The sequence below is a fragment of the Ursus maritimus genome, unplaced genomic scaffold (assembly GCF_017311325.1).
Source record: "Ursus maritimus isolate PB19 unplaced genomic scaffold, ASM1731132v1 scaffold_19, whole genome shotgun sequence".
In the NCBI taxonomy this organism is placed as follows: Eukaryota; Metazoa; Chordata; class Mammalia; order Carnivora; family Ursidae; genus Ursus; species Ursus maritimus.
Window position 1 is genome coordinate 34,125,077 of NW_024424341.1, and position 9,553 is coordinate 34,134,629.

Consider the following 9,553-nt stretch of genomic DNA (forward strand, 5'->3'; position numbering starts at 1 on the left):
TTCCATAGACTTTAGTTCGTTCACTGAGCAAATGTGTGTTGCTCGGAACCTCGAAAACCCTGCTAGGTGAAAGAAGCCAGTCCCTAAAGTCCACATACTCTAGGATTCCAATCATATGAATGCCCAGAATAGGGACGTCTATGGAGAAAGTCCACTAACGGTTGCTCAGGGCTGAGGGGCTGGGGGGACAGGCAGGGGCCCGGGGTTTCATTCTGGAATGATGAAAATGTTCTCCCGTGCGTGTGATGATGTTGGCACAACTCTGAGTACGCTGAAAACCACCCAACTGTACGCTTTACTTGGGTGTGTTGTGTGGCCAGTGAATTATATCACAATAAGGCTGTTGTTGGTTTTTTTTTTTTTTAGATTTTATTTGTTTATTTGAAAGAGAGAGAAAGAGCAGGGGGAGCGGCTGAGGAAGAGACAGAGAGAATCGGGAGCAGACTCCCCACCCGGCGTGGAGCACCACTCCGGGCTCGATCCCACCACCGGGAGATCATGACCTGAGGTGAAATCTAGAGTTGGCGGCTCGACCAACTGAGCCACGGAGGCGCCCCTCGATAAGGCTATTTCTTTTTAATGTATTGAACACCTGCTGTGTGTCAAGCACGCTGCAGACTCAGGTGTCAATAAAGCAAAGGCCATCCTCCACCCCATGCAGTCTGGAGGAGGAAGTAGCCACTAGACAAATAACCCCACAAAGCATTTCTCCGGACTGCGGTGGAGAGAGCTGAAAGGAGGGGCAGGCTGCGGGAATGAGCGCCTCCAAGAGGGGGCAGCACCGAGCTAATGTGCCCCGATCTTGAAGAGCCCCAGAGGACCGGCCCCTAGGGCAGGTGGAGCCGGGAACCGCCTTCCAGGTAGTGGGAAGAGCCGGTGCGGAGGCCCAGGGGCAGGGCCCGGCACAAGGGAGGAACAGACTAGCAGAAGGGAGGAGGAGGAAGTGGGGGACCTAAGCTTCAGGAGAGAGAGGCAAAGGGCGGAGGCAGAGTGGTGGGGGAGGGGTATATGATACTTTGAGTGTTGTTCACATACAAACCACCCCCTTCTATTGTGAAGTGGACTCGGGGGAGGCAGACCGGAGTCTGGGAGAGTGGAGGAGGGGGTCGCGGCACCTCGCCTCCCGCGTTCCTATTAAAATGCCATTCCCCCTAGGAGGGGGCTGCTTGTTAATGAAACAGGAAGTCAGTTCTGTTTAGCCAGCTGCCAGCTGAGAGCAGTTGGAGGGCAACGGGGCAGGGGGAAGCGGACAGGCAGGTGAGACCTGGCGGGCCTGGCTCACGCCTGTCTGCCTGTGGTGGCCAGGACGGGACAGGTCAGAAGGCAGGGTGGCCGCGCCCACGCCTCTGCCGTCCCAGCTGCGGCAGATCGCGGCTGGGGATGCGCCAGGCCGGCGGGTGGGGGCGGGAGGCTGCGTGCCTGGCCTCTGGGCCATGACGTCAACGTTGCCATGGAGACCCCGGCTTCCCTCCGCACGCTTTGCAGCTGCTGCAGACCCCGGGGCTGGGAAGGCTTTGCAGGCTTGAGGGGAGCGGCAAGAACAGACCTGGGTCCTGCAGCTCTGCCCCAGAGCGCAGCCCAGCGAGAGGGCAGGGTACCGAGCCCCCGAGGGGTCCTGCTGCCCCGCAGCCTGCCCCCACCCCGGTCGCCCAGACACCGCTCCTTTCTTGCAGGCTGGGGGATGCTTCAGCGTAAAAGAGCCCAGGGTCCCGCCGCGGCCCTCCCCCACAGTAACGTACCGAAGGGGAGCTTGCTCCCTCTTATCGACCTCCCCCACCCTCCCACTCCTAGCTCCATTGTGTTGTGTCCGGTGCCCCTTCCTCCGAGGAGCATTTAGCGAGGCCCTCCTGGTGCCCTGCGGCTCCCAAACGCTTTGCCAACTCCTGCAGCCCCCAGCACGGTGCAGCGAGGGAGAAGGGGCATCCTGACGCGGCGGCCGCCGGCTGGCGCAGCACTCCGTGGGGAGCACGTAGGAAATGGGGTTCGCTTTTCCTCTCCATCTTGCTCAGTCCAATATTTCTTTCCAGATTCTCAAAGACACCTTCAGGAACCTACTGTCCAGGCGAGTTGACGTCAGCCTCACCTCCAGATTCGCGTTCATTTCAGGCCATTTCCCTCTTCCCACTTCCACGGGGGTGAAGGTGGAAAGGGACGCCTGTCCTGTACTTGGCTGGTGTTGCCCTTGTCCTTGTTTGCTCACTGCTGCTTCTTCGCTGGTCATGGGGGTGCTCACATTGTGGCCCAGGTGTGTGCACTTGGGAGGACTGGGTGGGGTGGGGGTGAGTGTCCCCGCGACAGGGTCCCCGCAGCTCCCTGCCCCAGTTGCTAGTCATGCATCTCTGGCTGCTTCCATCTGGGTCTCCTCACCCAGGTGGGATGAGGATCTTGTCAGGTGGGATCCTGGAAAGCTCTCTTGGCCCTGCTTCCTTCCTGGGGTCCCTGTGACTCCCAGAAACCCACACCCTCCTGACAAGCCACGGTGGCCTCCCTTTTTCTCCTCCCACCCCTGTCTTCTGTTGGTGCTGGGATGATATAAGGGAAGGTAGGACCTTTGCAGCCACTTCGTAGTAAGCCCTGGGGTCTGGTCCTCAGTTTTCTGACTTTAGAATGTGGGGAACTTAGAACTGGATGATGATTTCAAGGCTGCTGGAGAAGTCCCACTTGACACCCTCTCACTTGACCATCTGTTCGTTCTTCCATCCATCTTGCAGACCTACTGCGTGCTGGTCACTCTGTTAAGTGTGGGGATCTAGCAGTGAATAATACCAAACCCCTTCCTTGGGGAGTCTGTGTTCTGAGAGAAGTCAGGCAAGAAATAGAATTAATAAGAAAAAGATGTATGTCTTAAAAGGATAGATGCGATAGGAAGAAAATAAATCCAAAAGAGGGGATGGAGAGAATGGAGGAAAGGTGGCCAGGGAGGGCCTCAGGGAGAAGGGGACATTTGGACAAAGACCTGGAGGAGGAGAAGGAGGAGCCAAGGGATATTTGGGGGTAAGAGTATTCCAGGCAGGAAGAACAGCCAGTGCAAAGGCCCTGAGGTCAAAGCAGGTGAGGAGTGTTAGAGGAAGAGGAGGAGATCGTGCAGCCAGAGCGGAGGGAGCAAAGCAGGGAGGAGAGGAGAGGGCTGAGTCACCTGAGTCGACTGCCCACTGCTTGGAGGCCTTGGGTTTTGCTGCCACTCTGTGCTTTTGTCCTAGAAGCTCAGCAGGCACGCTTCTGTACCCGTTGCCAATGGCCCCTTGCTGAGGGCCCTCCTGTGCACCACGTCATCTCGTCTCCAAAATACCCTCATTATTCCCATTTTATAGATGAGAAAACTGAGGGATAAGGTGGGATTCATCTGGAAAAGGGTATGTGTTGGGGGAGGGCCCGGGCCTCTCTAATGTTCTCAGGGAGGAGACAGTGAGGCCTCTGCCGTTAAGACAGGGACCGGCTTTTCTGTGTCTGTTCCATTTGGCCTCCAGAAAAGCCCAAATCTTCGGGTCACAAACTCCCCCAAGGGGCAGGAGGAGGCTCTGCTGTCCCCAGTCTTCCTTCTCCAGGCTGAGGGCCCTCAGTCACAGCCAGCAGCCTTAGCATTTGCCCCCGGGGGCTGGGAGGGCCGGTGGAGAGACAGAACCAGGTTTTTTCTATCAGGCGGCCATTTGTGGGAGGATTGGGGGTGGTTCTCAGCAGATCCAAAGGAGGCTGGATGGCCGCCGGTGGGGAAGGTGAGCTGGCCTTTCTCTTGACCAACCCGGTAAGTCCCCTGGCCTGTCTCAGCAAGTCATATAGACTTGATGTTTGGAAAATGTTTGCTCATTCATGCGACAGATATTTACGTGATTCTACTTGTGCTGGGCCCGGTGTTCTGTGAGGGGCGGGTGGCTGGCTGGGTGAGTGAATGAGTGAAGGAACAGGGGAGGCTGGATTGGTGGATAGACGGATAGATACATGAATGGTTAGGGAGCTGAGCCGATGGGTGCACGACCAGGTGGCGGTGGAAAGGGATGAGTGGATGGTGGAGTGACTCATGAATGCGTGGATTAAGTACCTATTGCAGTGTAACAATCATCCCCAAATGTAGTGGCTTAAAACAACAAGCGTGTTTCTCCCTGTTTCTGTGGGGCAGGAATAGGGAGCGGCTCAGCTGGGAAGTGCTGGCTCAGGGCTCCCATGGGGCGGCCATCGGAGCCCGGCAGCCCGGGTCGTGGCCCCGTCTGAAGGCTTTCCGGGCTGGAGGACCCACTTCTGGGATGGCGCCCCACACCGCAGTTGGTGCGAGGCCTCGGTTTCTCCTCACATGGTTTCCCAAAAGGCTACTTGAGTGTTCTCGTGACATGGCTCTTCCTTGGGTGAGTGATCAGAGAACGACCAAAGCCAAAACTATGGTGACCTTTACCACTAGCGTCTCTGATGTCCCCCACTGTCACTTCCTCTGTTCCCCTGTTTATTAGCAGCAAGTCAGAGACCAGCCCATGCTCAGGGGACGGGAATTAGGGTCCACCTCTCGAAGGAAGAGCATCACAGAATTTGTGGACAGATTTTAAAACCGTGGCAACAGATAAAGGGGATGGTGTACCCACTATTCTTCCCTGACGATGGATTCTTAGAATAATCTCAGCCCCCGGCCCACTTGTGAAATTCACCCGGGGCGCTTGTAGACGCTTCCAGAGCCCGGGCTCCCACCCCAGGCCCTCTTACTGAATCGCTCTGAGCAGAGACTTGGACATTTGTGAGTTTGGTTTGTGGAGTGATCTTAAACTTTAATCGTGACGTTTCTGTTTCCAGTGCATTTTGTTATTGGGGGGAAATGTGTATAATGTAAAATGGACCGTTGCAGCTGTTTTCGAGTGTGTGGTTCAGTGGCAGTGAGTCTATATTCACACTGTGCTGCAACCATCACCTCCCAAAATGTTCATTTTCCCAAACTGAAGCCCTGGGCATTGAGCACCAACTCCCCATTCCCCCGTCCGCCAGCCCGTAGCGAGCACCATGTCCTGTCTCTGAATTCGGCCACTCTAGACCCCATCGGAGTAGAATCCTGGGCAACTGGCTTGATTCACTTAGCACAGCGACGTGCAGGGCTCGTCCACGTTGTGGGCACGTCGGAGTTTCATCCCGCTGCGGCTGAATAACCTTCCGTTGTCTGTAAGGAAACATCATCCCGTGGACGTGGCGCTCGGATCCACATTGGTATTTTTATGGCTCCCAGGTGATGCTGATGAACTCTCAGGGATGAAAACCAAGGTCAGACCAGTGGTTCTCAATCATGGCTGCACATTCGAATCACCTGGTAGCTGTTCAACAAAAACCACCAATGCCTGCTGAGCCTGGCTGACCCCCCTGGTTCAGGATCTCTGGAGGTGGACCCGGGAGCCTATAAGAATAGCCAGTTACTCCAGGGGCACGCCAGGTGGGTGTGGACTCATTTCCAAGCCTCTGCTGCCCCCTGGTGGCAGTGTCTGGGACCCTCCCTCCCCAGGACTCGCTTGGCAACCTGTAAGGAGCCCAGAGGGGCCAGGGCCCAGTGCCATTCCCTGGGGGTCTGCAGACCCTGGGAGGCTCTACATGCTTCCCCTCCCCCACTATTTCGTGGCTTCCATGTCTAGAAGAACAGATGAGTCTATTAGGAGAAGGCGCAGACAGGTGGAGGACTTCTCTTTGCTCCTTGCCGGCTGCATGACCTTGAACGGGCCGTTTCACCCATGTCAGGGGGACGATCACTGCTGCCTCTGACGAGTCCCTGAGATCGCAGTAAGTGTGTGTGTTAGCTTTGGGCAGCACCTAGAATTTCTAAGCCTTGGCACTACTGACCCTGGGTAGGATTATTCCTCATGGTGGAGCTCTCCTGTGCAGAGTAGGGTTTGAACGGTGTCCCTGGCCACAACCCACTGGTTGCCAATGGAACCCCCCAGTTTTGACAACCAAAAATGTTTCCAGACATGACAGATGTCCCCTGGGGTAAGGTTGCGAGACAAAATGCAGGTTTCCCAGATACATTTGAATTTCAGTTAAGCGGCTCATAACTTCTGTAGTCTAATTATGTCCGAAAGATTGCATTTTTATTTGCTAAATCCAGAAACCCTACACAACCACCTCAGCTGAGAGCCACTGCCCCACGAGTGCGTGATGCCTGCAGGAGGCTAAGCCACCAGATGGAAAAGGTGCGGCGGGAACACAGTGGCCTGGCCTGGTCGAGGCAGGGTGCTGTCTGGGGGCAGGCCCAGCAATGGTGAGTGAGCTGAGCCTTGGGAGAAGGGTGGCTGTGGGAGAGGAAGCAGGGTTCACAGTTGGCCCAAGTCCCTCCGGGGGCTCAGAGCCACTGCTGTGCTAGGGGCGGGGGACACCTTGTTTTCCCAGCACCTGGGGACAGAGCAGTTTGTGGCCAACCACAAGTTGGAGCAGTTCATCCCCAACTTTTCCCCGGAGAGAACCCTCAGTGGTGGGGGGTCAGGCTCAACTTGTTCATTTATAAGTGGAAGAAACAGGCCCAGAGAGGGGCAGTGACTGGCCCCAAGTCACACAGCCAGCTTATGGCAGTGGCAAAGCTGGCATCTGGCTCTTCAAGCCAGGACATTTGCCTCTGGGCTGGAGCCTAGGAATGTCCTCAACTGTGCTAAGTCCTCTAAGAGCTCCCCGCATTTTCCAGATGTAGAGACACGGAAGGCTGGGCCACCTGCGGTCCCAGCTGCTCTCCGTACTGCTCCAGGAGGGTGCTGGGCCTCCTTCTGGGGCTGCCCCTGTTGTGACCATCTCTGCTTACTTGTCTGATAGGGAGAGGCGACATGAGGAAGTGGCACAGTGTTGGACTTGGAGCCAGACTGTCTGGGGCTGAATGCGGGCTCTGCCTCTCAGTAACACTGACCGGAGGCACTCTGTGCCTCAACTTCTTCATCTGTAAAATGGGAGTGATGAAATTGATGCCTCCTGTGTCGGGTTATTGGAAGGATTTGATGAGCTAACAAGCAGGAGTGCTTAGAACGGTGTGTGGCAGATAGTAAGGTTTACCACGTACCTTACTCTTTTCCATTCTTCCGGTAACATCAATGCTTCTGCCTCGGGGAGCTGATTCAGTGGGGCTATCAATCACGGTCACCAACACCTCCCTGCCCTAGGGGACATGTGAGTCAAGCCAAGAGCAGTCAGTGCACCCTACTGCCCAGTCACTGGGGTGATGAGTAAGACAACCCTGATGAAGGTCTGTTGAACCCCTGGATCTGGCCTGACCTGAAGGTAGTTCCCAATAGGTGAGACAATAAAGTCTCCAGTTTACTTAAGCAAGTTTGAAAAGAGTTCTGATCCATGTACACTTTGCTTAGAGTGAGAGCAAGAGAGGTTCCCCCAAGGCAGCCCCCTTCTCCCATGAACGAGGCCCCTCAGCCTTGGTTTTGATCCAGCCCCACACTAGGCCAATGACCCACTCTCTCAGGGAGTCAGAGGGAGGTTCTCTGTTTGGTCTGTGATTGGAGCTCATGACAAGAGAAACAAACTTGGGGGCGCCTGGTGGCTCAGTCGGTTACGAGGTTAAGCGTCATGACCCCAGGGTCCTGGGACGGAGCCCTGAGTCAGGCTCCCTGCTGTTTCTCCTCTCCCTCTGCCCGCCTCCTGCTCGTGCTGTCTCTCGCTATTTCTTTCTCTCTCAGATAACTAAAATCTTTTTTAAAAGGAAGAGGAAACAGACGTGTATAAAGTACCTCGATGTGCCACATATCGTGCCGGGGCTTTGATGTTACTTTCGCTGTGTTTTACAGGTGAGGAAATGGTGGTTCAGAGAGGTCATCACACTTACCCAAGCTCACACAGCCTGGAGGTGAACTCACTTCAGTGTGAGGCCAGGTAGTCCACCTCCCAGTGCACCACATGGTTTATTACCTGGGGGAGGGGGGAACTTGTTCCATTAAAACATTTTTTTTAATTGTAAAAACCCATAATACAAAATGTACCATGGGGGAGCAGTTTAAGTCAGTCTCGGCCTTCTCAGTCAAAACATGACCTAGAGAATTAATTAATCCGAGTGGGCTGGTGTCCTGGAAACCAGAGGTGAGGTCCCATTCATTCACTCAACGCCTATTTCCTGAGCCCCTGGTAGGTACCAGGCCATGTTCAAGGCAGGGCCCAGTGTTTACAGTGAGACAAGAGGGGCCCAGGGCCTGGCGTTTAAGCTCCTTCTCGGGGGCTGACCCTGCACCTTCATGACCCCAGAGGGAGCACCACCTTAGGTCCTGTGCCCAGGAGCCTCTCTCGGCTCCTCAGGGTCACCAGTTTCAGTGACGTCCTGGGCAAAGAGCAGGTTCAAAATTTTGTTTTTTTAAGGTTTTATTTATTTATTTGAGAGAGAGAGTGGGAGTGGCGGGAGGCACAGAGGGAGCAGGAGAAGCAGACTCCCCGCTGAGAGGGAACCTGACATGGGGCTCGAGCCCAGGACCCTGAGATCATGACCTGAGCCGAAGGCAGATGCTTAACCGATTGAGCCACCCAGGTGCCCCTCACGGACAGTTTAGATAAATGGCAGAGTCCTGGTCCAGCCAGTGCAGGGACTCCCAGTGCACTGTCCCTGAGAAATGATTCTGTCAACAGAGTGTCTGGGGGGCACGTAGCGCAATGATATACAAGGTGCCTAATCACTGCTCTTGGGGGTCCGGTGGGGAGACCGAGGTCAGACAGACACCAGTACACACAAACACTGCATTACTACCTATGGACAGCCTTCTGAGGGGAAAGGTGGGGTGCTCTGCAGGGGGATACCGGGATCAGGACCACCTCTCCAGGGAGGTGATGTTTAAGCTGGCCAGCCCCTCAGGGGCCCAGAGCCCACCATTAGCCTCCCCACACCTTCTAAATTTTCGTAGTCTGTTGCTTCCTCTGTTCCTCTAGCTGTGGGGGTGCTAACTGTTCTGTGTCACCATCAACCCATGATACCTTTTTAAATGACCCTTCTTTACATTCTCTCTGTTAAAAGAACCGGAGCGCCTTCTGTCTCCTGGTAGGACTCTGAGTGATACAGAATGACAGCTGTAAGCCGTGCAAAGAGCAGAAGGTAGCGCAGTCCAGGCAGAGGCACCTGTATGGCCACAGGCCGTGAGGCTAGAGGGAGCAAGGCACATTCCAGGAGCCAGGACCAGTGGGGCTGGGGGGATTTATGGGGTGGAGAGTAGAATAAGGTGAAATTGGACAGGTCGGCTCTCACGGGCCATGACATAGGATCCTGAGAGCAATGGGGAGCCATGGAATGTGAAGCGAGGGAATGATTTAACTTTCAAAGATTGCCCTGGCTACAGTGAGCCTAACTCGCTGGAGGGGGCAACAGTGGGTAGGAACAAGATAGCATATTAAAGGTGCTTCCTTCCTCTGCTCGGATGGGAACGGGTGCCTCAAGGAAGGAAAACATGGGTATGCTTCTGGCGCAACATGATGTCACAGAATAAAGGACAGGCTCTCACGGCCCCTAGAACACTCAACTGTGAAGTGAATGCCAGGATCCTAAAAGAACCTCTACTAACCCTAAAGTGGGTCAGAGAGTCTCAATCCATGGCTCCCGGTGGGGGGGGGGGGGGGGGGGGGGGGGGGG

At 55.2% G+C, this 9,553-nt stretch overlaps 1 long non-coding RNA gene across 6 annotated transcripts in view; it reads left to right on the forward strand.

Moving 5' to 3' along the window:
* Positions 1-535: 535 nt before the first annotated feature.
* LOC103662090 overlaps positions 536-9,553 on the forward strand; it is a 22,377-nt gene continuing 13,359 nt past the window's right edge. For 2 of the 6 annotated variants that reach the window (XR_005835656.1, XR_005835652.1), the window contains exons 1-4: positions 536-860; positions 2,028-2,245; positions 5,198-5,739; positions 6,065-6,217. This is a non-coding gene — a long non-coding RNA (uncharacterized LOC103662090). Of the gene's footprint in view, positions 861-2,027; positions 2,246-5,197; positions 5,740-6,064; positions 6,218-6,759; positions 7,545-7,651; positions 7,737-9,553 lie in introns of those variants that run through there. The other 4 variants (XR_005835653.1, XR_005835654.1, XR_005835657.1 and 1 more) reach the window with 4 other exon arrangements.